The following is a 26799-nucleotide window of genomic DNA, read 5'->3' as shown; positions in this document are numbered from 1 at the left end:
CTGGCACTACCTATTTGTCCACGGCCAGGACCAGGCCCTAGGCCACCCAGATACCACTGGTCCTTGCCAAATCCAGAGTGGGGGGTAGTAACCCCTGGCATACAAGCCATTCTCCACTCTCCCTCTCAGTGTAGTTCCAAACTACCACTGATCCCTCAACCTAGGGTCCGCACCCTCAGGTTGACCAGAGGTCACGGGCAAGAATGCCCCACCCTACCACTACTTCTGGGGTTCTGCACCCTCCCAGGGAAGCACCCACCAGAACACCACTCTCCCACCAGTTCAGGACCTCTCTCCATCACTGGTCTACCACCTGGGATCTGGAGACTCTTGTCTTCTTAAAAACAAAGCACACAGCACACTTTCTCTTCAAGCGGGGGGACACAGCACACAGCAAAGTCCCTCAGTCCTCTACCTCAGCAGAAACAACAAACTATAGGTTAGCCCCCAGAACATCATAACATGACATTAGGCATATCACATTTGGCCCATACCTCATTAGCATAAACACCTTAGCGTAGATACCATGGGCCTAAATCATTCTTTTGGCAACACTCCTAGTAATAGACACATTACGCAATTTGGTAGAGCCTGGCGCTCTACCAATGTCACCAAACTGCCCCCAGGCCAACTGGCCTTCTCAAAGGGCTTGAATGCCCTATGTCTCAATGTCAGGGCTGGCTGCCAACGCAGCAAAAGAAAGTGTGCACAAGCCTAAACGTTGCAGCTGCCCACTAATTGCTGGGCAGCTGTGGAAAACTGTAGGTAGGGGCAATCCCATGTCCAGAGTTCTCCACTGGGACTCTATCACCATCTGTGGCTAACTGGGCATGGGCCCCACAGGGCCCTCCGGACCCCCACTGGGGCCCTAACATGACTGTGCCCCTCGCTGGAGCCACACGGGCTCTGGAAACTCCATAGCCCCTAAGTAAATGGCACTGCACCCACGGTGCCGTGGAAGCCCCACTCCAGGACTCCCAAAGCAACTTCTGCACCAACCATGTGCCCTGAAGCGGGCACCACCAATGTGCGTGTGAGCTCTTCTGCAAAACATGCCCCCTTGTTGGAGCGGCCCGCAACGGCGGGTCTGCTCATGGAAAAGAATGGGCACTGACACCAAGTGTGACGAAGGAGCCCCGTTCACCGGGCTCCTCCTGGGACCAAAACACTCTGTCCCCCCCGCGTGCAGCCAGTACAAAGCCAAAGGGGCAGCCCCACTCACCGGGCTGGCTCAGGCCTCCCTCGGCGTCTCTCCTCCTTCACCCGGGCCCCCTCCTGGGACCCAGGGCTTTCGGAACATGCGCGGGGCTCTCTCCACGCATGGGAGCCCTGCGAGGCCTCACAGTCTTCCGGGCCGTCTACTCTTCGGCGGGCGGGGCTTCCGGACTCCAGGGAGGCCCCACCCAGGTCACAGGCAATCTCTGCCTGACTTCCGGAATGGCCCCGGTGGTGATCTTTCCAAGGCGGTGAACGCGGGGTGGGCACCCGCTGTCAAATATAATCATAACGTGGCCCCGTAGATCCGCATAAATATCGGAATAAAGCGGGGTAGGCTCCCGTTATCACAGGCACTATAATGCGGGGTGGGCACCCGCTCCCGGCAACATCACGGGGGGAATCCCTCCAGTGGGGATTTCCTCAGGCAGCATGCAGCGGCGCGCTGCAAAGCTTCCGTGCCTCTTCCGGAACCCAACCTCAGCGCTCCCAGGGCGCAAAAGCAAGAGAAAGCAACAATGCGCTCACCAGGCACTAGAAGCAAAGCCCACAGTCCCTAGGGACAAAGGAAAAGCAAAAAGGTCCCAGCCAGGAAAGTCCTCCAGCATCCAGGTCATCCAGGGGCTGGGCAGGGCCCAGGGAGTCAAGCCTTCCCCTGGGCCCCAGCAGCAGCACGCCCCTGGTAGATTCAAGTCAGAACGCAAGAACATTTTCATGGGGTCACAGCCCCTCTTTTATACACCAAATCCTCTGTCTCCAAAGGTGCAGGGAAGGGGCGAACCAGATGCAACTGGTTCCTGAGCACTTTGTTTTGCTCAGCCCCTCTCCCTATTCACAGGACAGGCCAGGGACATTAGACGCACCACAGGGGGTGGAGCCAGCATTGTGTGGGGAAAGCCCAGCCCTATTCAGGTCCCAGGTGTGCTCCTCCCACCCATCTGGCTGCTGACCTCCCCATTCACCACTGGGTGACTCATCCTGACTCTGGGGATTCCCTAGCCCATCACATGACCTCAGCCAGCCAATCGCCAGACAAGGCACTCATCTCACACTGCACACAGAAATGCCAACTTCTAGAAGTGGCACTTCCACACTAGGTACATTGATGCCCCACACATCATCGCGCAGCATTTCATCACACGAGTCCGCACATACCAAACTCGCACCTGCACTCCCCACGCATCAGGAACTACCAGGGACACATACATTCCCCCATGCATTCCTATGGGAGGGCAGGCCAACCTCACTACACGCACGCACTTTACCCTGGGACACAGTGGTAAAGTGCGCAGAAGCCAAAAATCACTAACATCAGGTCACCATAAAAAGCAAAAAGTTCAGGGGTGAACCTGCCAGAAGGGCTGAATCCAACAACTGGTTTGATTTTTCAGAGCGTCATTATTTGCCTGCATTAGAACCATGCTGCTTAAGAGAAACTCTCACTTTTCAGCAATACTGACTGCAAAGGTGCTGATGCTGTTCACTTAACCCGTCATCTATAACTGCAGTAGTTATTTAACAGATACAGTATAATTGCTCCTGCTTTGCAGGCACCAATTTGCCATGTGCGCAGAAATGGCAAAATGTTTTGTCAAAGTTGCCTTGCGATATTCCCAACATATAAAAAATCATATCATTTATACATAGCTTGCCAGACAGCAATGCACCTACTGAGAGGATCTTGATTGAAGTTCACCTGGACTGACACATGAAGTATGTGTGATGTTGAGCTTGTTAAGGCGAAATTTCAGATCTAGATGAACTTGAAACATTTGCGAGCAGACTTCTACCTGTATTCTCTTAGAAACAAAGAACTTCTGAAGTGTGTTAATTCCAAGAAAAAGTACAATTTCAAAATCCTGCACTAAAACTAACATTGCTACCAAGTCCATGTACCAGCAATCATTTTAAGCGGGGCAAGATCCTGTAACTGTCACTTACATCGGTGGTCAAATTTTGCTTGGTGTGCTGTGCTACTTTTTAACCTAATATAAACTTATTTTGACTTACGTTGGTTGTCTACTTACTTACCTATATACTATTGCTCAACCTCCTCTGTTGTGTCTTTAAAACGTCATTTCTGTCCTGAATTTTTGTCCTGAATTTTGACCTTCAGTCCTGAAATTCTGTCCTGGATTTTGACCCTTTCTCCTGAATCTTTACTCTCCCCGTCCTGATTTTGCATGCATGCCAGTTTAGCACTATACATGGGAGTAAAATGGTTAAAGTAATGTCCATATTTAATAACATCATCAGTAAAAGCAACAACATTAATAGTGATGTTCCTTTACAAATTCTAATAAGAAATTGTTCAAATTTCTAAATACATTTTTATGAAAAAAAATATAATCCTGGAATGGCTTTTCATAGCTCATCTCATTTTTAATAGACTTCTTTTTTGTATGATACATTTTGCTTTACATGCATACGCACTCCAATTAGCAACTATTGCAAACAACAAGTTAGTATGTTCTTGCCTTTTTATTTATAAAGTGCACTATCACCTAAAGGGTTTCTTGGGGCTAAACTGTCACAGAGAATTACAATGCAATATTATAAAAACAAACAAAAAAGGCTACATTATGATGAGCAAAAATGCCATATTTGAAGTGCTTTTCTGAACTGTAGATGTCTAGCATTAGTTGAATGTGCCGTGGGAGAATATACCAAACCTGAGGGGCTTGACTAGAAACGACCTGCTGCCAAACGAGTTCTGTCAAAGTGCAGGGTATTTAATAAAATTGTGCAAGGAGGCCTAAGAGATCTAGCATAGTTAATAAGCTATCAGATGATGGATTCTGGGATCTTCCCCTACAGCAAGCGATGGACAATACATTAGGGGCCAGATATACCACTTACTCACGCAGCGGAATGCAGCAGACGCAAATGCTGTGTTGCACTACGTGAAACAGAGAGAGCAGGTGATGAGCACCATATTTACAGAATTATGGCACTCTCCTCCCCTTTCCCTAACATCAGAGCTGAAATCAGCTGCTGTGCGCCACGAAGACACTTTTGCACCATAGTGCAAGTGTGTTTCAGTGAGTCTAGCATAGGATTTGTACTGGAAGGATAGCTTTCCAATACAAAATACTATGGGGCATATTTACAAACACTACCGCCACAGGAAAGTCACTTTTAGTGATGTTCCGGTAAACCCTTTGCCTTATTTACATGGCGGCGTTAAGCCATGGCTTAATGCAGTCTTGTAAATAAGGCCTCCTTTCACGCTACACTTAGCAGGAAAGGGGCGTGCAATGGATGTTTTTACTGGGGGTCCCACCGCAACACCCATTGATTTGATACTGCCCCCTGTTTACAAGAGAGGCGTGAATAGGATGCAGTGCCAAAATTAAGGCTAGGGAACTTCTGCTCCTGACATGGCGAAATGAGGAGAAATGCTTTATTTTTCCTTGTTTTTGCTGTTTCTATGTGTGCTACTTCGTCCAGCACAAATAGAAACAGCAAATTGCGATGAATGATGGTTTATGTGTAGGAAGGTGTCCCTTCCTGCACATAAACAATCATTAACAAATTACGATTTGCAACTTCTATAGAAGTTACCAATCACCATTTTTAATTGTTTATTATGTGCAGGAAGAGATACCTTCCTATACATAAACAATCATTCCCTCAACGCAGGCACCTTAAGGCAGCTGCAGGGAGAAATGCAGGGAATGTACACAGTACCAGTAAGATCATAGCCTGCCAACACTATTAATCACCGGATTACACACATGTTAAAGGCAACAATCAGGTAATGGGAGAAAAACAGTCTATAAATACCATACAAAGATGTGCAAAGGCCTGCTAACACTGTTAATCTCAGGAGTAGAACCATGTAATAGACAGTCATGGCATCCGAGAGGAGGGCGGTATTGCAGCAGCTGATGTAAGGACTTTAAGGCGGGAACTTCAGAATAGGACTTTTTTCACTTATTTTTTTAATGAAGCAGTGGAAGAGGTGCAATGGGCTTCTGGCGGAAGTTATACAAATGCCCCTATGATTAGAGTGACTTTAACCCTTTTCCCTGATTGTATGTGTGCTGTAAAGTGATGCACACATACAAAGTCACAGAAGGAAGGAGAAATGAAAGCATTTCTCCTTCGTTGCGCCTACTTCAAAAGGTGGTGGTTTTCTGACACTAAGCCCTGTCTAATTATTTAGCAAATAAGGTTTAGCATCAGGAAACTTGGTTGGTTGCATGGCAACACCCTTGCACCACCTATAGTATTCCCTTTGGCGATAAGTATTGCAAAGCAGAGCTATGCGCTGCTTTGTGTTACTTTACTGTTATTTCTACTGCTAAATAAGTTTAGAGCTGGAAACTAAATCTGAAAAAAAGATTATGGCCTGATGTATATTATTTTTGTGACACAAACCTGGTGTAAATCTACCCCTAAGGTTTGAAAATCACATGATTGTGAATGGATAAGCCAGTGTACCTCTGGTATAATAAGGGAGGTGTGGCACTTGGGAAAGCTGCCATTCTTCCTGCCTGTTCCGGAATGGCCTGAAGTGTATTACAAAGAAATTACTTCATGACCCATACAAACTATTAGAATAATATAAATAATCTCCCATATTAGCCTGTTTATAGGAGCCCAGCAGCAGAAGTAAGATGTGAAAACGGCAACAATGATGGGTCCACCACGGCAGAGACTTGCAGTCCATTTGCAACTGCATATCAAGCTTTACTCACATTGATTTTAATTGAGGGGCATGGACCAAAATCTGAAGGCAAAAATATGAGTTGGTTAGAAGGATGATTACTCCAGGAATTATGATTCCGGTCTTCTCTGTGTTTAGTTTTAGACAATGAGCCGACGTCCAATTATGTATCATCATAATGCAGTTGTATAATGTCTTTGGGGATATTTTTAAATCTTATTGCAAGTAGGGTATCATCAGCATATATGTATATGCTCTATTTCCTAAACGGTGCACTTTAGAGGCAAAGGATTACATATAGAAAGAAGAGATAATGGGATAGTACACATCCTTTGTGTACACAAATGGCACATTTTGCAATAGATGAACAAAACTGGTTAAGAGAGACTTGATACATGTCCTTTGAAAATGACATAATCCAGTCGAGAACAGAGTCTTGGATACTGGTGGCAGAGCGATGATTGATGCTTTGATGATTCAATTATTTTTATTATGTTTTGAAAAAAATATTTTATGCAATATTATGATTCAAAAAACATTTTTGCACCACACACATTATGATAGATTGATTCAGCATCTTTAAACTTAAAAAAGGTAACATTAGGAATTAAGTAGTTGGGTTCGTCTTGGGAAAGTCCAACCTGGAAGTGGTGGAGGAAAGAGGAATACATGAGATTGATGCTTATACGATAGTGTGCCAGCAGATCTAGCACCAAGGCATTCCACCAGTTTGGATCCACTTCACTGAGAAAATCGTAACCAAAAACACCCGAACAACATGCACCTGAATGATTAAAGTTGTAATTTATCATAACTAATAACCCAATCTCGCTCCATCTGTGTTGGGCGGGGGTGTGTGGAGGGGGAGCCATCTTAAAATTCCTCATGTCAACATTAAGAGAGTATTCATTAGTGTATCAAGAGTATTGGGGAAACTTATTAGTATATCTAATCATGTAACTTAATTGGTAGAAAATTCCAATAATACTGAAAGTTCCATTTTGGCAGTACCTCACACAGAACAAAAAAAGCAAATGCACATGTTGGGAGGAATAGAAAATTCAGAGGCCAGAAAGTTAGTTCAGCTTTTTGAGTTAAGACGAGAGACGTCTGATACCTACATGAAAGCAGAGCTTGACCGCTCATTGAGGTCCACTAGCCATTCAAGCTAATAACTGCTGGGTTTGCGTAAAGCGCTATAAGCCCAAACTAAGGTGTGAAGCGCTATACAAATGACTTGAAATAAAGCACTAATGTCCATCATATACAGTCTGGTTGATAGAAATAGTAACCCAGCAATTCCTTTAAAAAATGTATACCATCTGTGCATTTCTCTGCAGCAGAATTTCGGTGAAAGTACTAGTTCTTTATTGAACACCACAATTTATCGTCTTTCTTTCTGATAAAGCCAACATATAAAGCACATTTCGGTTTTATGATTATGGGTACGAAGATCTGCTGCGAGTTGTTACTCTCCATGGGCCATATCAGCAACGGCCAGCGATAATTATCGCTGGCCGTGCTTAGCGATAATTTTCTTATCGCTGGCTATCTCTGCTTTTTATCGCCCTGGTAGCGCGTTATCTTCAACGCGCTGCTCCAGGGCGATACAAATTCCAGAGATAGCGATGTTATCGCCGTTTTGCAGGGAACATCACTGGTTTTCCAGCGATGTTCCCTGCAAAAAGGCGATAACCTTGCTTATACGACGCTGTGGTCGTATCAGCAGTCAGGATTTTAAGCCACTTAATGCTGCCACCCTTTCATACTACACTTAGCGTGAAAGGGGTGGGCAGTGGGTGTTGTGATGGGCATTCCACTGTAACACCCATTGATTTTGACGCTCCCCCTATTTACAAGGGAGACGTAAATAGGAGGCAGTGCCAAAATTAAGACCAGGAAAAACCTAGTCTCAACCTGGCAAAACGAGGATAAATGTTTTATTCCTCCTCGTTTTTGCTGTTTCCATGTGTGCTGCATAGTGCAGCACACATAGAGCAAAACGCCATTGATTGTTTAAGTGCCGGAAGGTCTCCCTTCCTGCACATAAACAATCATTTCCAAAATATGACGTTTCGCAATTTCTATGTGTGCTGGGTGTCTGCATAGAATGGAAGTTTGTTTATGTCCAGGACGGTCTCCCTTCCTGTACATAAACAATCTTTAAATGGTGTTTAGTAACTTCTATGTGTGCTCCTAATTCAGCACACATAGAAATTGCGAAACGTCATATTTTGGAAATGATTGTTTATGTGCAGGAAGGGAGACCTTCCGGCACTTAAACAATCAATGGCGTTTTGCTCTATGTGTGCTGCACTATGCAGCACACATGGAAACAGCAAAAACGAGGAGGAATAAAACATTTATCCTCGTTTTGCCAGGTTGAGACTAGGTTTTTCCTGGTCTTAATTTTGGCACTGCCTCCCGCTTCGTGGGAAACGCGTCGTGAGGAGGGTGCAGTTTGCCGCCGGACTCAGTCCCCCAGAGGTCAGAGGGGCTCATTGACCTGCCTGCAGCCTGGAAACGCCGCCCACAACGCCCTTAAAAGTACCTAGCGCTTCCTTCTCGCTTCGCGGGAAACGCGTCGTGAGGAGGGTGCAGTTTGCCGCCGGACTCGGTCCCCAGAGGTCAGAGGGGCTCATTGACCTGCCTGCAGCCTGGAAACGCCGCCCATAACGATATATATTATGTGGCGCTCCCAGCTACGTGGGACGCGAGCGGGCGCGCCGGACGAAGCCCGGACAAAGGGCGGGCCGTCTGTGGCTGTCGGGGGCCGTAGGAGGCTGGACTGGGCCACCCCCTTTGATCGTGACTGCTGTTTGACCTGTGAGTTCTCTTGGTGTTTTAAGCCCAGGGAGTGCTGTGTCCGGGTTTAATCTTCTTCTATTTTTTTTTATTTTCCCTTCTTATTACTGTCTCCTACCCTTTTCTATGGCAAAACGCAAGTATGCTGAGAGCCATGGAGTGGGGAGCGAGGGTAGTACTGTATCTAAAGTTGACAAAAGGAAGAGAGCTAAAAAGTCTGCAAAAGCCCCTGACCCTGAGGGGGCATTGGAACGTATTAGTTTGCTGGTGGGGAAGTGTGAATCCATATTGGGGCCAGAGGAGAAAACTGTTGGACTTTTAGCGGGAGTGCCTGTAGACGCTCGGGTACATATTAATTCTAGTCTATCCCCAACAATTCCGGCTATGTTCTGCATTAAGCAGAAAAATACTCCAAGGGTTCAAAGTTACGCTGAGGTAGGTGCTGTATCTGGTGGAAGGATAGTTTCCCCTCCCGGGATTTCTATATCTTCTGTGGATGCTGCTCCCGCGGTCCTGTGCTCTAATAGATTTGCACCATTATTAAACGAGGTGGGGGAGAACAATGTAGATTCCATCTATTCTTCCCTACCTTTATTACCAAGCCCCCCATGTAACATGGTTAAAGTGCATGAAGATTCTCTTCAAACTCTTGTGCAGTTAGTTTATTCACTCCAGGAGGAAGTGAGCGCTCTGAAAGTAGTGATTACAAATCTGACTGTTGCTGTTGAGAAATGTTCTCTAGAGCGGCCTCCTCCTCCTTCTTCTGTCCCTATGAAAGTTTTTAAGCCAATTGGGGATGCCAGGTCACACTCCCAGGGTACCCCTTTGGGATTGTTAAAAACAGGTACTCAAGAGAATAAGGAGGTATTGTATAGTGATGTGGCTAGGAGGGGGAGTGTATGCCGCTCTGGGGGTATCCCTGTTGATACGTTGTTGTCTAATTCGAATTACAAGAGGAATGAAGATATGAACGGGGTCCCTAATAACAACTTTCAGAGACCTCGTGCAGGAAGAGAGCTGTGTGATGAGCACTCCACGTTCTCTGATAATAGTTACATAAATAACAACATTTTTATGACTAATGTCCCGAAATTGTGTAATAACCAGGGTTACGAGAATGCTGATTCAGTGAAAAACAAGGCGATTCATTGGCTTAGACATGTCAGAGGTTGCCGCTCTGTTATTAGAGATGATATTATTAGCGCAGCTAGGCTGTCTTCCCCATTGTCCCCAACTGATTGTATTGAATTAAGGCTAAATACTACCGAACTTGTGGAGAATCTTTTTACCCTGGAGTTTAGGTCGTGTCCTCCTAATGGCTCCCCCATCCAGTTAAGGAAATCTATACTGCATGGCTTAAGTTGGGCTAAGTGGGTCCATCAGAATAACACTGGTAAAGAGAATGGGTCTTCACTGGATAATGTTGATTGACCGAGTGCTCTGGGGAACTAATCGACTGAACCTTTCGGCATAGTATTAACAGCTTTTGCACTGGTCTTTGTAATATCTTTGCTGCACCTATGGCCCTAGGTTCCAATAATTGTTCTTCCACTATGGTTTCTGAGCAGATCTTGGATCTTATTCTACCGACAAATACCGATAGTGTTGTCCCTCAACCCCCTACTCCTATTAATGTATTTTTACCAATGGAGGGTGGCTCCTTATTATCCTGGAATATAGCGGGATTAAATGCCAAGTTGCCCATTGAAGAATGGGTTGCATTTGTTAATAAAATGGATATCTGCTTATTCCAGGAGACCTGGTTGCTGGAACCAAGGTTCTGTTTAGGATATTTAAACTATCATATTCCAGCAAAAAAAGGGACCTATGGCCGCCCATCGGGGGGGTTAACGATATGGCTCCGACAAGGTCTAAATTTAAACAGTAAGTCTATCCATACTGGGTGCTCCGATATACAACTGCTTAGATTAGAACTAGCAACTCTGGGTACAGTCGATATTTACATCTATGCGAGGAGTTCGGGTGGGGCAAGATCCCCAGTTTTCGATGAGCTACTGAGGTTGCTTGACTTTTACTCAACTGGTTCCCAGGTGTTGGTAGTAGGGGACTTTAATGTCACCTTTGATCCTCTGATATTATCTGTGGGAGACGAATTAGAAAATGAAGATATATCTTGCGGAATCCCCACATCAGAATTACCTCCTATACAAAGATGGACAGAAGTAATAATTCAGATTAACTTTCTCTGTATGGAGAAGAGTTTGAGGGCATTGAATGGTAGGATGCCTAGTGATCGCAATGGTGCATACACATTTAATAATGGACAAAATCGGAGTCGCATTGATTATATACTTGCGGCAGGGAGTCTGTGGTATGCCCTTGCTGACATGAAGGTCTTTGAATTGCCCGAAAGTGACCATAACCCACTTTGTCTATCCCATAAGTTGTGGAAAGGGGATTTCGCTGGACGGGCGGCTAGAGAGGTTGATAGTTCTATTCTAGAAATGGAACAGATTTTTTCTTCAAATGGGGAGATAGGGGACGTAACAACTATTCACACAAGTCTTTTTGCCTCCCTAAGATCTTATTTTATAAAGAAAGGGATTACCGGTCTAAGAGCGCCTTTGAGGCGCGATAGATGGTTCAACGAGGATTGCCGACAGACAAGGCTAAAGTTGGGGAATGCCTTAAAGGTCGGCGATGTAGGGGCTATCCGTGCTAGTAGAAATAATTACAAAAACAGTATTACTAGGGCTAAACGTCAATGGGACGAACTCAAGTGGTTGGATCTATTGGAAGCAAGTACTAAGAATAATAGTAAATTGTTCTGGGGTATTGTGAAGTGGGGTTATGGTGGCCTACCTGAGAGGCCGCAAAACAACGTTGCTCCAGAGAGGTGGGTAGAGCATTTTAAACCCCAATACGCTGCTCACCAGGACATACCAGTTAGTGCTGATTCTCCCGATGTGATCCCCTCAATTCCTGAATTTAGCACTGCGGAAGTGATTTTGGCCCTTACGGGTGTAGCTCCAGGAAAAGCCCCTGGTCCAGATGGGGTCCCTGCTGACCTCCTTCTGAATGATAAAGTTAAGTGGGGGAGATACATTCAACTGGTTGCTAATGCCTTGGTGCATGGTGCTTCTATCCCCAGTGCATGGAAATTGGCGGAGATAATTCCGGTCTTCAAAAAGGGGGACCGATCGCTCCCGGAAAACTACAGGCCTATCAGCCTGATTGATGCTACCCAGAAGATAGTTGGTAGGCTGATTTTAAATCGTGTGCATCTGTGGGCTGCTACTAATAATATTTTGTCTCCATTCCAAGCGGGTTTCCGTGAGCACATAAGTACAGTGGACCAGGTATTTCGCTTTGTCCTCCTATATTGGAAGATTGTGATTTTGGGTAAGGGGAGTCTTTATGCGGTCTTTGTGGACCTAAGGGCAGCCTTCGATCTAGTCCCTCGCCTTAAATTATGGAAGGTGTTGAAAGATTTGGGACTGCTTCCAGGACTTTTACTTTTAATTCAGAGGCTTCATTAGGATAATTCCGCTAGAATAAGGTGGGGAGGCCAGGGCGAGACAACGGAGGCTTTCCCGGTAGAAAGGGGGGTTCGCCAAGGGTGTGCAATGGCCCCTACTTTATTCTCTTTATATATTAATGGTATTGCTGATCGACTTTTAGCAGAAAATATAGATGCTCCTTCTCTCGCGGGTGCTAAAATCCCGATTCTAACGTTCGCCGATGACACGCTCTTAATTGCTAAGTCTCCAAGCGGTCTACAACGAGCATTAGGTATCTTTGAGAATTTTTGCCTGGAACGGGGTCTTGAAGGAAATGTTAAGAAAACCAAGTTCGTGGCTTTAATCCTCACCGGCATTTTAAAAATTCGTTTTCTTTGTTCAACCAATCCTTAGACCAAGTTCAGGCTTTTACCTATCTAGGGGTCAATATTCAGAATAATCTTAAATGGGCCAAACAGAAAGAACTGGCAGCTTTAAAGCATAGGCAGCTCACCGGAGTAATAAGTGGCGAATTTAAGAAATCAATAACGAAACCATTTAAGCCTGTATTCCAGGTTTATAGTGCCAAAGTAGTTAGTGCATCACTATATGGAGCTGAATTGTGGGGCTTTGAGGGCCTGTCCTCTTTAACCATCTCCGAGAATAGGTTCTTTCGAGGCATTACATCACTTCCCCAGAGTACGCCGCTGGTTCCTCTTAGGCATGATCTGGGTAAGAGTTCTATAGCTGACTTAGCTAGATTACGCCCAATTTTGTACTGGCGCAGATTGTGGACTACACCGGCACCATCCCAGTATGCAGCTGGTTTCAAGGATATCCTGTCCATGGTTGGATCCCGTGATATTGGGTGATTTAAGGACCTCAGAAAAACCCTTGAGGTGCTTGGTATGAGTGATCTATGGGCTAAGCCCTCGCTTGTTTCTTTTCCATCAAAATCTTATCTAAAAGAAAAATACTGGGAGATGATTAATATAAGGATATTGATCGATTGTAAATCCTCTTCTCTAACTGATGACTTTCTGAATATAAAATCTGTCCCAAGGTTGGAGCCCTTTTGGGACCTTGTTACCAAAGTATTAGACAGAAAGTTGTATTTTCAGATGCGGGTGGGATCCTTGCCTTTGAATTCCTTTACTACTCGATGGTCTAAAGCCCCCACGAGTCAAGTTATCTTATGCCCATTGTGCAGGCTCCAAGATGAAACAATAAGTCATATGTTCTTTGTATGCCCCGCATATTCATCTCCTAGGAGGTTGTGGTTGAGACCAATCTGTAAGCAATTGGGCACTAGGTTAAGCAGTGAGGCATTGAGGATCCTATGTACTAGCACATCATCTGTTATTGTTGTAGCTGTGACAAAGTTTTTAGGATGGGCTTGGATCATAAGAAAACGTAGTATTGATGATTAATGTGTTACTGGCCCCTGGATATGAATTAGTATTACTATGAGTCTGTTTTTATTGTATTTTTTAACCTATGTACATATTTTAACGATTGCTTTTTTAGACTTATATGTTTCTAGGGATTCTTAATGATTTTTGACTTGCATATTTACTGTTTCTGTACCTGTTTCACCGCTTTTATGACAAATGTCGAATAAAGCTGTTTTGGATTGGATTGGATCACTTAGAATTAGAATACAACAACACTCCAGAACGCAGAACATGCATATAATCCCAGAACAGGCAGCCATCTTCCTCTTTTGTTGCTGCTCAAGCACAAGATAAGTACATTCATTAATATTATCATAATATGAGTTTAAGGAATATATTGTTTTAAAATTTGGTTTAGAATTTATGGTTAAATATAAAGTATAAGGGCTTCTTAAAGATTATGGGCCCGATTCACAGAACTAACTTAAGACAAAATCCTAAACTTACTACCATTTTGGTATTCACAGAAGGCACTTACTCATTTTGGTATTCACAGAAGGCACTTACTCATTTCGGTATTCACAGAAGTTAGGAGTCCTAACTTTAGGACTCCTAAATGCCATCTGTGAATACCGAAAGTCTTAAAATTAGGATTTTTCTCAGTTTAGTAGTCCTAAATTTTAGACTTAGGACTACTAAATTGAGAAAAATCCTAATTTTAAGACTTTCGGTATTCACAGAAGGCATTTAGGAGTCCTAAAGTTAGGAGTCCTAACTATACTACTACTAAACTGAGAAAAATCCTAATTTTAAGACTTTGGTATTCACAGAAGGCATTTAGGAGTCCTAAAGTTAGGACTCCTAACTTCTGTGAATACCGAAATGAGTAAGTGCCTTCTGTGAATACCAAAATGAGTAAGTGCCTTCTGTGAATACCAAAATGGTAGTAAGTTTAGGATTTTGTCTTAAGTTAGTTCTGTGAATCGGGCCCTATATTTATAAACAGGGAGATTTTATAATTATTTTTAGGAAGAAATGTATTTTAATATATTATTTGGTCTAGAGTGATAGATTTATAATATTTCTAAAGGTTTCTTTAGAAAGTGTGGCCCTTTGTTAAAGATATTTTTCAGGTTTGACTAGGATAAAATGTGTTGCCGTTGAATGACGCGCGTTTGAAAACTAAGCGCGTGAGGGTTTTACTTACGGGTATTGAACTTCAAGCTATTTATGGAATTTAGTACTTCAGAGCTCGAACGCATGACTTGGCACGCTCAAGCGAATCCTTTTCAAATGTAGACAGGATTGGAAGAGCTCGAGCACTTGGTTGTCGGCGCTCGAGCAGTTTGTAATCCTCGCTCGAGCGCAAAAACAGTCTTCATTACTAGCGCTCGAGCGTGTCTCTGCGAAGCTCGAGAGTGAATGAAATGATAATTTGGAGTAAATGAGCCACCGTACTCACGCAGCGTGCGGTGGCCATTTTAGAGGTTTGGGCTCACTTCTATTAAAGGAAATGGATTCTTAGGCGACCATATTTTTGGAAATCGGAAGTAACTGACAGAAGTAGTCAGTTTCTGTCAGACTTGAGGCGATTATTTGTCGGAAGGTCAGATTCTGGTCAGGGTGTGAGGTAAAGAGTTATTATTTGGCAGTTGTGAGGAAATAGTATTTAAAGGTGAGAAAACTATTGATTTGAAAGGAAAGGAATATATATTTATTTAGGAAGTGTTTGATATAAGGAAATTTAGAAATATAATGGAAAATATTGAGGAAAGTTTGGAGGAAAAGATGAAATCATATATGGATGAAATGTTTGGGGACTTGTCTGCTTCAATTGACAAAAAAATTGAGAATACTTTTGAAAAAAGTATAAAGAAAAAAGAGAGTAGACAAAAGTCTTGTGAAGAAGACAGCTTCTGTACTACCGAGGAGGTTGAGGTAGTGGCAGGAGTGTCTGGACAAGGAAATAGAAATAAAGAGAAAAGGAGACATGTTTTGAAAGGAAAACATTCAAGGGAAAATGAACGTAAAGTTCAAAAAGGGATGGCTATAAAGGCCAAAGATAGCGCTTTAAAAGGCGCATAGGAGAAAACATAGTGCGGTGGCATGTGATTCAAGTTCAACCAGTGGGGATGTTGAGTTGACGTGTAGTTCAAGTCTGGAGGACTCAGATGTGGAAGAGGTTTCTAATAAGAGGAGTAAGTTAGATCCTTTGTCACCGCAATGGACACCGGCTGAACATGTAGCCAGGTATATAAGATATTGGATAAGAAGAGAGATCCCTAAAGAAATGAGAACAAGACTAAGGTCGGAGTGTTCAAGACCTAGTCTAAACAGTAAGGTGGCTTACACACCCGAACTGGATCAAAAAATGTTGGCATTCCTAAATAAAAGTGGTAAAGTCCCAAGAAGAGGGTTAGACAAAGGGTTGAAAGGTTGCCAAGACAGGTGATTAGACGTTTTGGGACATTTAACAAAAAAATTTGATGTGTGAAGAAGCACACAGTAACAATACTGGTGTGGATGTGGTAGAAATGTGCCAGTGGGTGCAAAGAGCTATATGTCACCTTGGTAATTTTAATGCTGCATTATGTTTGGAGAGAAGGAAGAGTATTCGGCTCAAAATTGATCCAAAACTTGCTGAGCTGGCAAGTAAGAAATTGGGTGAACAGAGCGAAGGTCTTCTTTTTGGAGATGATTTTGTGAAGGATATGGCGAGATATGTTGGAACCTTTAATAGTTTGCAAAAGGCACAAAAAGATATCAGAAAGGTTTTTGGGACGGCCGGACGAACACGAGGTCGGTTGGTTCCCCGGCCGAAGTCAAGGATTTACCAGAAGCAATTTTGGTAGAGGAACTAGACCCTATGGTACGAGTTATGGAGGAGAATATGGTTTTTCAAGATCCAACCAGGGAAGTTTCTTCCCGCAAAGGCAAAGAGGCAGAGCAAGGGGTTCGCGTGCTGAGAGGAGACCTAGGGGAGTTTCAGGTAAGACCTTTAGCAGACCCTTCTTTTACTCAAATAAAATTTGGGGGCAGACTAGCCCAGTTTGTTTCGAGATAGGAGGAAATTACTCAAGATCCGTGGGTACTGGAAACAGTAGCTGGTTACAGGATAGATTTTATCAGTATTCCAGTTCAGGACAGAGTTCCAAAGATTTTTTTTTACAAAAGAGATGGAATTATTAGTGACAAAAGAGGTTATGGCTTTGGAGGAAAAAGGTGCAATAGAGGCTGCAAGGGAAGTTCCAGGTTGTTTTTATAAGCAATCTGTTTTTGGTAGAGAAAAAAGACAAAGAAATGAGACCAGTAATAAATCTAAGGGAATTAAACGATTGGGTTGGTTACAATCACTTCAAAACGAAAGGGATACATATGATGAGAGACCTATTGAGAAAAGGAGATTGGTTGCCGAGGTTAGATTTGAAGGATGCATATCTGACAATTCCTATGTGTCAGGAACAGAGGGACTATCTGCAATTCAGGTGGAAGGGAAAACGTTGGAGGTTCAAGAGTCTTCCATTCGGACTAACATCAGCACAATGGTGTTTCACAAAAGTGATGAGGCCTGTGGCAGCTTGGTTGAGGTCCAGGGGAATTTGTTTGATTGTTTACCTGGACGATATTCTGATTAAGGCAGAGGAGGAAAGTTTAGCAAAGGAACAAACAGATTTTGCGGTGAAAGTGATAGAGGATCTCGGATTTGTGGTAAACAAGGAGAAGTCTTGTGTAGAACCGAGGCAGGAAATGAAATTTTTAGGTTTTCAGATATTGACATTGGATTGTGTATTGAAATTGCCAATGGAGAAAATGAAGAAGATCAGGAAGGAGGTGAAGAGAGTCAGGAGTGCAGAGTGGATTGCACTGAGGCAATTGGCTCGTTTACTGGGTCTTCTTTCATCATCGATTCAGGCGATTTTCCCGGCACCTCTTCATTATCGTGCATTACAGAGATTGAAGGCTTTTCATTTAAGGAAGGACGCAAGATATTCTCCGAAATTGATGCTGAACCAGAAGACTCTGGAGGAATTAGATTGGTGGACGATGAGCTTAGAGGCATGGAATGGAAGGGCGATTTTTGGGGAAATTCCAGAGATCGAAATAGAGTCGGATGCGAGTATGCACAGGTGGGGTGCAAGGTGTGGAACGGTTGCAACAGGAGGGAAACGGTCAAAAGAAGAAAGTCAGATGCCCATAAATTGTTTGGAACTACTGGCAGGGTCTTTTGCGATAAAGAGTTTTGTGAGGGGTCAAGTGAAGTGTTGTGTATTTTTGAAAATGGACAATTTATCAGCAGTTCGGTATGTGAACAAGATGGGAGGTGCTCGGTCAAGGGGATTGGCAAAGCTGGCCAAGGAGTTTTGGAAGTTTTGCTTGGAAAGGGAGATAAAGGTTCAAGCTCAGTATAGACCAGGGTTGAACAACGTAGAAGCGGATTGGTATTCAAGATACCTGATGGATGTGAGCAATTGGAGATTGAACAGGGAAGTTTTTCAGAGTCTGGAAAGGATGTGGGGACCACTGAAGGTGGATCTTTTTGCAGACAGATTAAACACACAGTTGAAGGAATTTTACAGTTGGAGACCAGACCCAGAGGTGATGTGAATAGACGCTTTCCTTCAAATGTGGAAGGAGGGGAGGAATTATGCTTTCCCTCCATTTTCCCTCCGTTTTCAATAATCCAAAGAGTTTTGAACAAGGTCAGAAGGGAGCAAGCGGAGTTAGTTCTGATAACCCCATTTTGGAAAGCTCAGGTGTGGTTTCCAGATTTCATGAGTCTTTTGGTGGAGGATCCAGTCATTTTGCCAAATTTCAGGGAAATTCGGCTGGATGTTCAAGGGAACGTACACGATCTTGTGGTGTTGGTTAGTAGATTTGTTGATTTCAGGAGAGTACGGCAAATGCATGGATTATCAAAGAAAGCTGAGGAACTCATATCTAAATCATGGTCAAGAGGAACATCTAAGGCTTATGGATCTGCATGGAGAAAGTGGAATGATTGGTGTTTTGAGAGGGGTTTGGATCCCATATCGGCACCTGTGGTAGAAGTCGCAAATTATTTGTCAGAACAATTTGATGGAGGTTTAGGGTATAGTACTGTAAATTCTAGTAGGTCAGCGATTTCAGCAGGACATGTTTTAGTTGATGGAATTCCAGTTGGTCAACATGTTTTGATTAAAAGATTAGTGAAAAGTGTACTGCTTCCCCCAAGAGTGAAATATAATTCTCTCTGGGATGTTTCTATGGTCTTGAGGGAATTGGAAAGTTGGGGTGCGAATTCAAATTTGGATCTAAAATTTTTATCTTGGAAATTGCTATGATTTTGTGTCTAGTTTCATATAGGAGGGTTTCGGATATAAGAGCTTTAGAGGTTAATTCAAGGTTTTTTTAGTCAGAAGGGGTATGTTTTGAAATAAGGAAAAGGACAAAGACTATGTCTATAACAATTTTTACCCACTTTTGGAGGGTGATAATTTTTTATGTGTGGTTAGTTGTCTGAAAGAGTTTGAGAGAAGAACTTTAGGGTTGAGAATGGATAATTGTTCACAATTGTTAATTTTTTATGTGAAACTGTATAAAGCAGTTTCAGCACCCACCTTAGCGAGATGGATAAAGGGTGTGATGATAGTGTTTTTGGTGCACATTCAGTAAGAGGAGCAACGCTAGTAAAGCTTTCATGAAAGGTTTTAGTTTGAATGGGATAATGAAAGCTGCAGATTGGTCTAATGATAATACTTTTAGAAGGTTTTACTTTACACCTGTGGAAAATGTGTTGGAAACAGTTTTGGGTGAACTTTGAATATGCATAATATTGGCCTCTGGGCCTTGCCATAAAATGCAGATTTTCCACAGTTTTAATGTATAGAAAATCATGATTTTATTAAAGGTACGGAGGCTAATATTATCCCTCCGCTGTACCCGCCCAGTTACTATTTATTTATTTGTTTTGTTTTATAGGTTAAAGAAGAAGAAGAACATCATTAAAGTTATATGAAGATGGCAGAGCATTGATGACAGAAAGTGAAAATTCATTTTGGACTTGTTTTTTTGCAGCTACAAAGAGGAAGATGGCTGCCTGTTCTGGGATTATATGCATGTTCTGCGTTCTGGAGTGTTGTTGTATTCTAATTCTAAGTGATGTTGCTGCTGTGTTTGGGTAGCAATAAAGGTGATATGCATAATATTAGCCTCCGTGCCTTTAATAAAATCATGATTTTCTATACATTAAAACAGTGGAAAATCTGCATTTGTAATAAATGTTAGGTGTTGGTGTTTAAGTAGCATGAGTCTGTGGTGACCTACAATTTCTTCATCCATTACTGGTTTATACATTCTGTGCTACAATACGATGGATTCCAACTTAATCATTTGGACAATTTGCTTTTCAACAATGATCATTGCAAGTAACACTACAGTCAAACAAGGAAGTGAACTCCTAGCCAACTATTTCAAATGGCGGCAGGGGTGAGCGAAGAAAACAACATATATGAAGGCTTATAAGACTGACAGCAAAGCCTTTGGTACTAGGAATCATTTCTCTTTCATTATCCAGCTACATAAACTGAGCAAAGTGACTTTCCAAAGGCAAGGCATGTTTGGATGGTGTCCATGTGGAACTGAACACCAGTGATGAAGCAGATAAACTGCAGAGCCCTTTTAACTGAAACATAAAACCAATTATGACACATTTGAGGAAAAGATGACAAACGTGTTGAAGAAAACATGAGAGAATCTTGAGAAGGCTTAGTTGCTGCATCGTAAAAGCGAGAGAAAATTAGATGAAAATTAGTCACTTGACTAACATAGATTGTACTCTATTTACTAGTATTGGTGCATCTTTTAACGGCAGTAGAACATGTTTATTTATTTTATTTATTTATTTAATTTATATGGCGCGTTATAACCGCAGGGGTCTCTAAGCGCAGTCTGACCAGATTTACGTGAAAGATGTTACATTCACTAGAAAAACCAACTATGTACCTAAGATCTGCTCCATGCTTGTTTGAACAGTACCGTTTTTAGTTTTTTTCTGAAGGAAAGTAGATTACTTTCCTTCCTGAGCTCTGGATCCAATTTGTTCCATAAAGCTGGGAGCGTGTTGGAAAAAGCGCGGCCGCCCACCGTGGACAATTTGAAACGGGACTGAGACAGAAGAGTGGCGTCCGACGAACTCAAAGTCCTACCCGGTGTGTAGGGGGATAATCGGGATTTAAGGTATTTTGGTGCTTTGCCATACTGAGCCTTGTGAGCGATACACAGTCCTTTGAAGACAATTCTCTGCCGAGTTGGCAGCCAATGCAACTCCTGCATCAGGGGAGAGGCATGGGCAGTCCTGGGTTTTTTAAATATTAGCCTAGCCGCATCGTTCATAACTCCCTGTAGTTTGTCCAGCAACCGCTGTGGCAAACCTAGATAAAGGGAGTTCCCGTAGTCCAGCCTAGCCAGAATTGTGGCTGAGACCACGTGTCTCAAAGTAGGGAAAGAAAGTAGGGCAGAGATCTTCCTTAGTTGTCTTAAAAGGCATATACTGGTGCCTACTACAGTGGCAACTTGTTTTTCCATGGATAGTTTATTATCCACATATAGGCCTAAGCTTTTAACCGCAGCTGCCGGTTTTGGTGGTGCGCCCAACTCCCTAGGCCAAAATTTCTCACTCCAAGGGTTACCCGAGATGGAAATGGGCAATACTTCCGTCTTATCCGGATTAACTTTCAAGGAGTTCTCGGACATCCAATTGACTGTGGTTTTCAATATGTCCTGTAGCCTAGTGGATGCTCCTGGACCATCATCCAACCGGATGATTATCTGCGTGTCATCGGCATAGTTGTATACTAGGCAGTCCATCCTGTTCAGGAGAGCAATCAATGGCTGCAGGTAGATGTTGAAGAGTAGGGGGGACAAGGCAGAGCCCTGTGGGACCCCGCAGGTGATCGGAGCAGGGGTGGAAAGTAGATCCCCCAGCTGCACTCGTTGTGTCCTACCCTGCAAAAATGATATGAGCCATGCATGTGCTGTACCCACGACGCCAAAGGATCTCAACCGCGACAGAAGCTGTTTATGACACACGGTGTCAAACGCCGCGGAGAGATCCAGTAGTACCAGGGCACTCGGTGTTTTTACGTCAGCTCGCATCCTTAGCTCATCTAGAATGGATAGCATGACTAGTTCCGTGCTATGATTAGCACGGAACCCTGCCTGATTGGTCTCCAGCAGGTTGTTACTCTCTAGATGGCCCGATAATAGAGCTAACACGTGCTGCTCAATCACCTTAGCAAGGAAAGGCAGCTGGGAGATGGGCCGGAAGTTTTTCAGACATTTTGTGTCTGCTCCAGGTTTCTTCAGCAAGGGGATCAAGCGGGCCTCTTTAAAAGCTAAAGGGATCTGTCCTGTATGAAGAGAGGTATTCAATAGATGCAGAACCTCTTCCTCTATTCCTGGCATTGCCATCTTGAATATGTCAGGAGGGCATGGATCCACCAAGGAACCTGATTTAACTCGGCCTATAATTTTAAGTAGTTCCTGTATGGAAATAGGGGACAACTCAACTAATGGTGGAATGTTTAGCGGGGCAATAAAGTCCGGTATCCGCGGACATTCGAGGGGTGCGGTTTCCGCAATTTCGTCCAAGATATCAGATATCTTCTTTACGAAGAAATCCTGGAACCTCTGACAGTCCTCCTGGGTGAACTCGGGACTTTGCTCCTTGTTCACCCTGAGCTCCGCCAGGACCCGAAAAATTTCTTTTTGCGGATTTCTTGCCGTGGTTATTCTTTCCTCAAAGAAAGCAGCCTTCCTGTGATAAATTCACATGGGCTACAAATCTTTCTAACTATACCTGTGAAATAATAATGCGTGTGAAGAATTTATGAAAACAAATGTAATCTAGAGGATATTATGTGCATTATTGAGGAGTAACATTCTAAACTTCACATTTTGCATACTTGAAATTGGGCACCAAGTGAGAAAGTAGAAATGGGTGCTGCATGTTTATACTAAAGCAAATTGCTCTTAAACTTTTAGGGAATAATCTTCATACATGTACTAATATGAGGAACGATATTAATAATTTATATTTTGAATGTGTTTTTACATGTTGGTAATTTCAAAATGCACTGATATGTTATAGGTACACATGCCATTTATAACGAAAATAAAATGCTTTATGAGTGAAAATAAATTGAAAGAAATATATATATAATTTCCCTAAGGCTAAAAATGACATGTATATTTCTATTATTTTACATTCTGTATTTCTTGTACCAAATTCACTTTAGTCCTACATTTTCCTTACTTCGCTTGATTCTGTTCTCATGGAAAGGTATTGTGAACTTGCAACATGAAGAGAAGCTATGTCTCATTGGGAAAGTTCCCATTCCCATATCAGGACAGATTGCAACAATTTTGTAACTTTAGGAACATTTACCGTGATAAACTCTAATCTTGAACTCATTCATGTGCTTTTGCAAAAGGACTATTGTTTGAAAGTTATACGTACTGGTTGGTTCAACAGCTTTTTGCTATAATATGTGTCTTCTTTATGATGCATGACAATCACCTTATAAGAACTGACCAGTAGACTGAGTTGTCTGACCAGATGAGGTGACCCAGGAGGTGTCACCCTGGAGCTTAAGCATTATATTATACGTTGATGTGACAAAAAGACTTTGGCACGCTCACTCTTGGAGGGACATCGCCTTCTTTGGCTGACGCATATGCTGTGTGCGCTATTCCTGGAATTTTTTCCCTCATGGGAGAGTATCTTTGAGCTGTCACGGTTCATGTCCCTTCCTGAACTTTCCGAAAGATTTGGAAATTAAAGCCAAAATCAAATTTCGATTTGATTATCGTTTACTGTTAGATCTTAAATGCCTGATATTAATGTTTAAATAATTATGATAAAATGTAACTTTCACTAAATCCTGTTTCTGTCTCTCCATGATTTGTCTCCAATGATTGATTGTGCATGCCAATTGAATTACCAATCGTAGGAGGGAATTCTAAAAGAGAGATCTCTGAACAGCAGATACTAGTGTTATTATTCTGAATAGGTTTCACAGAATTATTGATTTGTATGATCTTGGTCCGACTGAATTTCTTCAGGAGATTTGGTCTAGCAGTGATAGCACTTTACTTGTATAGCTTAGTTCTGAGAGTTATATATATGGACCTAATTACAAATGTATAGGTCAGTTACCCAATTCCTATTCCTCTTTGGATAACTGGATTTGGATTCCCTATGTTCGACCCCTCTCAGCACAAAGCAGGATCCATCCGAGGACAAAGTAGATGAAATTAAGGTGATTGAAAAGAGAAAAAAGGTTATTGATGAAAAATGGCCCAGTAAAACGCTAAAGCACTAGGTTGATGGACCATCGGATCCTGTCAAATACTGAAGTATTAAACGTGTTTGTTTATCTGTGTTGGACATTATTCAGTTCCCTGTGAGTCTTGATGGTGGTGTTTTCTTAGAAGGATTACCACTTCCTTTTCCATAGTGATTTTTGATCTACTCCATTGTACCCAATAGGGGTTGTTTCATAGAAGGTTGTAGTCCTCTGTGCAAATGGTCCTCTCTATCAGCAGTGGCCCATGGGATAAACATTCGGTGTTGCAGAAAATGGCCCTTGCCTTAGCAATGTTTTAATGTGAAAACAAATCTATGGGCTTGTGTGGGTTCAAAGGCCTTTATATCTGATTTGCATGTTTCCTAGGTACATATCCCTAAATGTGCCTTTTTAAGGTGCATTTCACTACTAGGATATGAAGGATCCTCATCTGATTTCACTTTTAAACCAGTAGTTTGAGCTGAAAAATATCTTTATGCCCTCATGATTAGATGTACTAATGCACAAAAAGATACTAGGAAGGAATTCACAGGGCTAGCATGCATTTGGTTCTAGTAGGCAAACCAACCTTGCCATTCCATTGCTAAGAAAGAATGAGAATGGCAGAGCTGGAAATTGGTATATTATAAGCAAAGGCTTTCTTCTTCAAGGTGGGTTTAGAGTTCCGAAAGGATCATAGTAAGTGCTAGGCAGCCCATATTGTGTAAGCACATATCTTCTACGATTAGTATAGCTTCATAGCAATCATGTTTTGAATCAGTCCTACACCATCAGCCTACCTGGAGTTTAAGCAGCATGAGTCTGTGGTGACCTACAATTTCTTCATCTCATTTCACGCATACATCAAGACCATGGAAGTCCTGATAGGCGACCCTTAGAAGTAAGTGAAGTAGAGGCATGGAAGGGCTCTCCCATTCCACTGTAATTTCAGATACAGGAGTGGTGTATAACATGACGGGCATGAAAGCTAACTCTTTGCTGTTCCCTGGGAATAAAGATCTGTTTTCACAAATTAATCAGGCATCACTGGGGAGCTGCAAGAGTTAAGCATCGAGTAGAAGATGCCTTCCTGTCAGAAAAGGCTCTGATCCACTACGAAAAGAAGGAGCTCCTCCGCAGCACAGAATGGTCTCAATTTAATATCGATACAGTACATAGAATATGAAATCATCTAAACTATTTCACAAAAAGGTCACCATTTTATGGTGATGAATTGTGTTATTGCTTTTAGGGTATCATTTTCAAAACCATTAAATTGTCCTGCATAATTCCACTATCCTGCATTGTACAGTGCACATTTTAGCTCAACCGTCCTACTAAGGGTTGTCTCATTCTGAAGATGGCACAACAAAGCGAGGATTTCAGAAATTAGCTCAGTCAGCTTTTTGCTGTTTTAATATTGTATCACTCATCCAAAGTCTTCTCACATTCTGTCCACCCTCAAGAAGAGTGTGGCACCAGCTCATTAGTGTGTATCTGTTGGTTTATGTCACTCATGTATTCTTGCTTCCATTCACTTACATTGAGAAAACGTGTATGAATGTAGCACCAAAGTGTATGTATTTTAGCATTGGATGCTCCAACAATAATCTGGGGCTAAGCTGTGAACCATTGATTTGGTGTTTTGTCTTTGCTTATTTTGGAGATTGCTGGCTATTTTTTCATTAAACATGTGTTAGACTTTTATGAGCTATCCAGAGTGTCTGTTTTCTTTTACAGAACCTGGGGCCTTGTCTGCCTGAAAAAGTAACCACACCGTAAGCAGGGTATGTGCTGGACCAGACTCCACACAATGACCCCCGGGGCCACAGTTAAGGGAGACACTATCTGGGTGAAATGGGGTGGAGTAAGACCCAGTTCTGGACCTGGTCGTTCAGATGGACAGTATAAGCATATAGGACTAAATTCAGGTGAAGTCTAACTACATTTACTGTAGTCTGGTTGCTTGCTTTCCATGCATTGTTTTTTATTGTTTGCAGTGTATTAAAAATGCACTAAAAGTGTTATCTGGGTAGACTAAATTCAGGTGAAGTCTAAGCCCATTTACTGTATTCTGCTTGCTTTCCATGCATTGTTTTTTATTGTTTGCATTGTGTTAAACATGTGCAAAAAGTGTTGTGTAGGTAGGAGATGTCAGGAAGTTAATCTGGTCAGGTAGGTAGGAATGGGTGGAGTCTAATAGCAAAGATGTCATGTTTGCAAATCCATGGTTTAGAGCGGATGGACTTTAGAAGTAGTGTGGACATGGGGAAGATATGCAGTAGCATCAGTACCTGAAGCACAGACCCTTAAAGGATGCACATGTGTGAGAAAGAGGCCATTTGATTTAGCTGCACTAGATTCATTGCTAGCCCCTCTAGATGCATAACTGAAGGCTATCATTATATAAGACAGGGTAGCCTAACCCTCTCCCCTTCTACAGAAGCAAAATTATTATATATCAGAAGATTTCTGAGCATGTGCAACAGACTCCATACCTTAGCATGAACAGATGAAAGTTCTACATCTCAGGAGCTGTTACAATTTCTTCCCTGGAAAGATCCCTCTCCAAGTATATTGTTACCTATTCTGTACATAGCTATATGACGAAATATGTATTCCCAAACAACAGCTGCATTTGTTTGTTATATCTTGGTGCTGATTGTTGCTTGACCTTGTCTACGGTGTGCAGACTAAATACCAGGAAAGAATAGAATGCAAAAAACAACAGCAGGTTCTGTGTGAAAGTACAGTGTGGCACAAAGCAAAATAAGTCTGTACAGTAACGTGCGCAAAGCAGATGGCCGTTTGCAACATGCTCATGCTAACAACAATGGGTCTGCACGAAACATATGACACCCTCCCCTTGGTCATAATAGTATCACCAAAATGATGACAAAAATCAGGTGTTAAGCAGAACCAAAGCA

This window comes from Triturus cristatus, chromosome 5_2 (genome assembly GCF_964204655.1).
Source record: "Triturus cristatus chromosome 5_2, aTriCri1.1, whole genome shotgun sequence".
In the NCBI taxonomy this organism is placed as follows: Eukaryota; Metazoa; Chordata; class Amphibia; order Caudata; family Salamandridae; genus Triturus; species Triturus cristatus.
This window is presented reverse-complemented; position numbering follows the sequence as displayed.